We start from the raw sequence: 7,425 nt of genomic DNA on the forward strand, positions 1-7,425 counted from the left end.
AGGGGGAATGAGGAGTGGGAGGGGATCGGGGAGAGAGGGGCTGAAGGGGAGAGGAGATTGAAGAGTGGGAGGGGATTGGGGAGAAGGGGGTGAAGGGGAGGGGAATGGGGAATGAGGAGTGGGAGGGGTGAAGGGGAGAGGGGGAATGGGGAATGAGGAGTGTGAAGGGATTGGGGAGAGGGAGAGGGAGGGGGTGAAGGGGAGAGGGGAATGAAGAGTGGGAGGGGGTGAAGGGGAGAGGGGAATGGGGAATGAGTGGGAGGGGAGCAGGGAGAGAGGGGATTGAAGAGTGGGAGTGGATTGGGGAGGGGGGAGAGGGAGGGGGTGAAGGGAATGGGAATGGGGAATGAGGAGTGGGAGGGGTGAAGGGGAGAGGGGAATGGGGAATGAGGAGTGTGAGGGGGAATAAAGAGTGGGAGGGAGTGAAGGGGAGAGGGGAATGGGGAATGAGGAGTGAGAGGGGATCAGGGAGAGAGGGGATGAAGGGGAGAGGGGGATTGAAGGGTGGGAGGGGATTGGGGAGAGGGAGGAGGTGAAGGGGAGAGGGGAATGGGGAATGAGGAGTGGGAGGGGTGAAGGGGAGAGGGGAATGGGGAATGAGGAGTGTGAGGGGATTGGGGAGAGGGTGGGGTGAAGGGAAGAGGGGAATTGGGAATGAGGAGTGGGAGGGGATCGGGGAGAGGGAGGGGTGAAGGGGAGAGGGGAATGGGGAATGAGGAATGAGGAGTGGGAGAGAGAGGAGTGAAGGGGAGAGGGGAATGGGGAATGAGGAGTGGGAGAGGGAGGGGTGAAGGGGGAGAGGGGAATGGGGAATGAGGAGTGTGAGGGGATTGGGAAGAGGGAGGGGTGAAGGGAAGAGGGGAATGAGGAGTGGGAGGGGATCAGGGAGAGAGGGGGGTGAAGGGGAGAGGGGATTGAAGAATGGGAGGGGATTGGGGAGAGGGAGGGGGTGAAGGGGAGAGGGGAATGAGGAATGAGAAGTGGGAGGGGATTGGGGAGAGGGGAATGAAGAGTGGGAGGGGGTGAAGGGGAAAGGAGAATGAGGAGTGGAAGGGGATTGGGGAAAGGGAGGGGGTGAAGGGGAGAGGGGAATGGGGGAATGAGAAGTGGGAGGGGATTGGGGAGAGGGGAATGAGGAGTGGAAGGGGATCAGGAAAGGGAGGGGTGAAGGGGAATGGGAAATGAGGAGTGTGAGGGGATTGGGGAGAGGGAGGGGGTGAAGGGGAGAGGGGAATGAAGAGTGGGAGGGGGTGGAGAGGGGAATGGGGAATGAGGAGTGGGAGGGGATCAGGGAGAGAAGGGGAGAGAGGATTGAAGAGTGGGAGGGGATTGGAGAGGGGGAGAGGGAAGGGGTGAAGGGGAGGGGAATGGGGAATGAGGAGTGGGGGGGTGAAGGGGAGAGGGGAATGGGGAATGAGGAGTGTGACGGGATTGGGGAGAGGGAGGGGGTGAGGGAGAGAGGGGATTGAAGAGTGGGAGGGGGTGAAGGGGAGGGGAATGGGGAATGAGGAGTGGGAGGGGTGAAGGGGAGAGGGGAATGAGGAGTGGGAGGGGATCGGGGAGAGAGGGGCTGAAGGGGGAGAGGAGATTGAAGAGTGGGAGGGGATTGGGGAGAAGGGGGTGAAGGGGAGGGGAATGGGGAATGAGGAGTGGGAGGGGTGAAGGGGAGAGGGGAATGGGGAATGAGGAGTGTGAAGGGATTGGGGAGAGGGAGAGGGAGGGGGTGAAGGGGAGAGGGGAATGAAGAGTGGGAGGGGGTGAACGGGAGAGGGGAATGGGGAATGAGTGGGAGGGGATCAGGGAGAGAGGGGATTGAAGAGTGGGAGTGGATTGGGGAGGGGGAGAGGGAGGGGGTGAAGGGAATGGGAATGAGGAGTGGGAGGGGGTGAAGGGGAGAGGGGAATGGGGAATGAGGAGTGTGAGGGGAATAAAGAGTGGGAGGGAGTGAAGGGGAGAGGGGAATGGGGAATGAGTAGTGAGAGGGGATCAGGGAGAGAGGGGGTGAAGGGGAGAGGGGATTGAAGGGTGGGAGGGGATTGAGGAGAGGGGGAATGAGGAGTGTGAGGGGGTGAAGGGGATGGGAATGTGGAATGAGGAGTGTGAGGGGATTGGGGAGAGGAATAAAGAGTGGGAGGGGGTGAAGGGGAGAGGGGAATGGGGAATGAGGAGTGGGGGGATCAGGGAGAGAGGGGGTGAAGGGGAGAGGGGATTGAAGGGTGGGAGGGGATTGGGGAGAGGGAGGAGGTGAAGGGGAGAGGGGAATGGGGAATGAGGAGTGGGAGGGGTGAAGGGGAGGGGAATGGGGAATGAGTGTGAGGGGATTGGGGAGAGGGTGGGGTGAAGGGGAGAGGGGAATTGGGAATGAGGAGTGGGAGGGGATCGGGGAGAGGGAGGGGTGAAGGGGAGAGGGGAATGGGGAATGAGGAATGAGGAGTGGGAGAGAGAGGGGTGAAGGGGAGAGGGGAATGGGGGAATGAGGAGTGGGAGAGGGAGGGGTGAAGGGGAGAGAGGGGAATGGGGAATGAGGAGTGTGAGGGGATTGGGAAGAGGGAGGGGTGAAGGGAAGAGGGGAATGAGGAGTGGGAGGGGATCAGGGAGAGAGGGGGTGAAGGGGAGAGGGGATTGAAGAATGGAAGGGGATTGGGGAGAGGGAGGGGGTGAAGGGGAGAGGGGAATGGGGAATGAGAAGTGGGAGGGGATTGGGGAGAGGGGAATGAAGAGTGGGAGGGGGGTGAAGGGGAAAGGAGAATGAGGAGTGGAAGGGGATTGGGGAAAGGGAGGGGTGAAGGGGAGAGGGGAATGAGGAGTGGAAGGGGATCAGGGAGAGGGAGGGGGTGAAGGGGAATGGGGAATGAGGAGTGGGAGGGGATTGGGGAGAGGGAGGGGGTGAAGGGGAGAGGGGATTGAAGAGTGGGAGGGGATTGGGGAGAGGGAGGGGGTGAAGGGGAGGGGAATGGGGAATGAGGAGTGGGAGGGGTGAAGGGGAGAGGGGAATGGGGAATGATGAGTGTGAGGGGATTGGGGAGAGGGAGGGGGTGAAGGGGAGAGGGGAATGAAGAGTAGGAGGGGGTGGAGAGGGGGAATGGGAAATGAGGAGTGGGGAGGGGATCAGGGAGAGAAGGGGAGAGAGGATTGAAGAGTGGGAGGGATTTGGGGAGGGGGAGAGGGAAGGGGTGAAGGGGAGGGGAATGGGGAATGAGGAGTGGGAGGGGTGAAGGGGAGAGGGGAATGGGGAATGAGGAGTGGGAGGGGATTGGGGAGAGGGAGCGGTGAAGGGGAGAGGGGAATGGGGAATGAGGAGTGTGAGGGGATTGGGGAGAGGGAGGGGGTGAAGGGGAGAGGAGAATGAAGAGTGGGAGGGGTGGAGAGGGGAATGGGGAACGAGGAGTGGGAGGGGATCAGGGAGAGAGGGGGGTGAAGGGGAGAGGGGATTGAAGAGTGGGAGGGGATTGGGGAGAGGGAGGGGGTGAAGGGGAGGGGAATGGGGAATAAAGAGTGGGAGGGGTGTGAAGGGGAGAGGGGAATGAGTGGGAGGGGATCAGGGAGAGAGGGGGTGAAGGGGAGAGGGGATTGAAGGGTGGGAGGGGATTGGGGAGAGGGAGGGGTGAAGGGGAGAGGGGAATAAAGAGTGGGAGGGGGTGAATGGGAGAGGGGAATGGGGAGTGGGAGGGGACCAGGGAGAGAGGGGGTGGAGAGGGGATTGAAGGGTAGGAGGGGATTGGGGAGAGGGAGGGGGTGAAGGGGAGTGGGAGGGGTGAAGGGGAGAGGGAAATGGGGAATGAGGAGTGTGAGGGGATTGGGGAGAGGGAGGGGGTGAAGGGGAGAGGGAAATGGGGAATGAGGAGTGGGGGGGATCAGGGAGAGGGGATTGAAGAGTGGGAGGGGATTGGGGAGAGGGAGGGGGGCGAAGGGGATGGGAATGAGGAGTGGGGGGGTTGAAGGGGAGAGGGGAATGAGGAGTGTGAGGGGATTGGGGAGAGGGGAATAAAGAGTGGGAGGGAGTGAAGGGGAGAGGGGAATGGGGAATGAGGAATGAGGAGTGGGAGAGGGAGGGGTGAAGGGGAGAGGGGAATGGGGAATGAGGAGTGTGAGGGGATTGGGAAGAGGAGGGGTGAAGGGAAGAGGGGAATGAGGAGTGGGAGGGGATCAGGGAGAGAGGGGGTGAAGGGGAGAGGGGATTGAAGAATGGGAGGGGAGTGAAGGGGAATGGGGAATGAGAAGTGGGAGGGGGATTGGGGAGAGGGGAATGAAGAGTGGGAGGGGGTGAAGGGGAAAGGAGAATGAGGAGTGGAAGGGGATTGGGGAAAGGGAGGGGTGAAGGGGAGAGGGGAATGAGGAGTGGGAGGGGATCGGGGAGAGGGAGGGGGTGAAGGGGGGGAGGGGATTGAAGAGTGGGAGGGGGATTGGGGAGAGGGAGGGGGTGAAGGGGAGGGGAATGGGGAATGAGGAGTGGGAGGGGGTGAAGGGGAGAGGGGAATGGGGAATGATGAGTGTGAGGGGATTGGGGAGAGGGAGGGGGTGAAGGGGAGAGGGGAATGAAGAGTAGGAGGGGGGTGGAGAGGGGAATGGGGAATGAGGAGTGGGAGGGGATCAGGGAGAGAAGGGGAGAGAGGATTGAAGAATGGGAGGGAATTGGGGAGGGGGAGAGGGAAGGGGGTGAATGGTGAGGGGAATGGGGAATGAGGAGTGGGAGGGGTGAAGGGGAGAGGGGAATGGGGAATGAGGAGTGTGAGGGGATTGGGGAGAGGGAGCGGTGAAGGGGAGAGGGGAATGGGGAATGAGGAGTGTGAGGGGATTGGGGAGAGGGAGGGGGTGAAGGAGAGAGGGGATTGAAGAGTGGGAGGGGATTGGGGAGAGGGAGTGTGTGAAGGGGAGGGGAATGAGGAGTGGGAGGGGTGAAGGAGAGAGGGGAATGAGGAGTGTGAGGGGATTGGGGAGAGGGAGGGGGTGAAGGGGAGAGGGGAATGAAGAGTGGGAGGGGTGGAGAGGGGAATGGGGAACGAGGAGTGGGAGGGGATCAGGGAGAGAGGGGGGTGAAGGGGAGAGGGGATTGAAGAGTGGGAGGGGATTGGGGAGAGGGAGGGGGTGAAGGGGATGGGAATGGGGAATAAAGAGTGGGAGGGGGTGAAGGGGAGAGGGGAATGAGGAGTGTGAGGGGATTGGGGAGAGGGAGGGGTGAAGGGGAGAGGGGAATGAGTGGGAGGAGATCAGGGAGAGAGGGGGGTGAAGGGGAGAGGGGATTGAAGGGTGGGAGGGGATTGGGGAGAGGGAGGGGGTGAAGGGGAGGGGAATGGGGAATGAGGAGTGTGAGGGGATTGGGGAGAGGGAGGGGTGAAGGGGAGAGGGGAAATAAAGAGTGGGAGGGGGTGAATGGGAGAGGGGAATGGGGAGTGGGAGGGGGTTCAGGGAGAGAGGGGGTGGAGAGGGGATTGAAGGGTAGGAGGGGATTGGGGAGAGGGAGGGGTGTGAAGGGGAGTGGGAGGGGTGAAAGGGAGAGGGAAATGGGGAATGAGGAGTGTGAGGGGATGGGGAGAGGGAGGGGTGAAGGGGAGAGGGCAATGAGTGGGAGGAGATCAGGGAGAGAGGGGGTGAAGGGGAGAGGGGATTGAAGGGTGGGAGGGGATTGGGGAGAGGGAGGGGGTGAAGGGGAGGGGAATGGGGAATGAGGAGTGTGAGGGGATTGGGAGAGGGGAGGGGTGAAGGGGAGAGGGGAATAAAGAGTGGGAGGGGGTGAATGGGAGAGGGGAATGGGGAGTGGGAGGGGATCAGGGAGAGAGAGGGGGTGGAGAGGGGATTGAAGGGTAGGAGGGGATTGGGGAGAGGGAGGGGGTGAAGGGGAGTGGGAGGGGTGAAGGGGAGAGGGAAATGGGGAATGAGGAGTGTGAGGGGATTGGGGAGAGGGAGGGGTGAAGGGGAGAGGGAAATGGGGAATGAGGAGTGGGGGGGATCAGGGAGAGAGGGGATTGAAGAGTGGGAGGGGATTGGGGAGAGAGAGGGGGCGCGAAGGGGATGGGAATGAGGAGTGGGAGGGGGTGAAGGGGAGAGGGGAATGAGGAGTGTGAGGGGATTGGGGGAGAGGGGAATAAAGAGTGGGAGGGAGTGAAGGGAGCAGAGGGGAATGGGGAATGAGGAGTGGGAGGGGATCAGGGAGAGAGGGGGTGAAGGGGAGAGGGGATTGAAGGGGTGGGAGGGGATGGGTGAAGGGGAGAGGGGAATAGGGAATGAGGAGTGGGCAGGGATCGGGGAGGGAGGGGTGAAGGGGAGAGGGGAAATGGGAATGAGGAGTGTGAGGGGATTGGGGAGAGGGTGGGGTGAAGGGGAGAGGGGAATTGGGAATGAGGAGTGGGAGGGGATCAGGGAGAGAGGGGGTGAAGGGGAGAGGAGATTGAAGAGTGGGAGGGGATTGGGGGAGAGGGAGGGGGTGAAGGAGAGGGGAATGAAGAGTAGGAGGGGGTGAAGGGGAGAGGGGAATGAGGAGTGGGACGGGATCGGGCAGAGGGGAATGGGGAATGAGGAGTGGGAGGGGATCTGGTAGAGGGAGGGGGGTGGAGGAGAATAAGGAGTGACAGGGGATCGGTGAAGGGGAGAGGGGGATGGAGGAGAGGGGGTGAAGGGAAGAGGGGAATGGGGAGAGGGAAACTGGGAGAGAGGGACGGGATAAAGGGGAACAGGGAGATGGGAATGGGAGATGAAGGGGTGAAGTGGAGAATGGGGGAAGGGGAGTGAGGGGTGAAGGGGAGAGGGTAGAAGGGAGGGGATGAGAGGTGGATGGGGGAGAGAGAGAGTAGGAGGGCGGGTGATCAGGAGAAGGAGAGGGTGAAGTTGGGGAGGGGGATCAGAGAGAGGGGAGATGGGAATCGGCGGAGAGTAAGGAGCAAATGGGGAAGGGGAAATGTGGAGAGTGAGGGGAGTGAAAGGAGAGGGGGGAAATCAGTGGAGAGGGAAACAATGCGGTGGGTGAAGTGGGAAAGAGGAACGGGAACGAGGAGAGGAGCAAGGGGGAGCGGAAATAGGATTAGGGGAGACGAGGAAGAGAATGGGGAAGGAGAATGGAATAGCGAAGAGAGAATGGAAAGTGGAAAATGGGGAGAGGTCGGGAGAGGGGTGAATGGGAAGAGGGGAAAGTGGAGGAGGGAGAAGAGGAGATAGGTGCTTGGCAGAGGGCAGAATAGGGCAAAGTGAGCAGATGGGGGGAGGGGGTTAGAGGGAAGCCACGGGTGGAGGTGAGAGATCGAGTGGGGGACTGGGGAAAGGGAGGAGGGGTGAGGGGGGAGTAGGGAAGATGTGGAGGGATAAAGGGGAAATGGTGGAGGGAGAGGGGGAAGAGGGATGGAGGGGTAAGGGGAAAGGAAGTGGGGGGTGGAAGAAGAACAGAGGAGGGAGAGAGGGTGAAGGAAGTAGGGGAAATGAGTGAGGAATGAAGGG

Source organism: Mobula birostris, chromosome 2, assembly GCF_030028105.1.
Source record: "Mobula birostris isolate sMobBir1 chromosome 2, sMobBir1.hap1, whole genome shotgun sequence".
Taxonomy (NCBI): Eukaryota; Metazoa; Chordata; class Chondrichthyes; order Myliobatiformes; family Myliobatidae; genus Mobula; species Mobula birostris.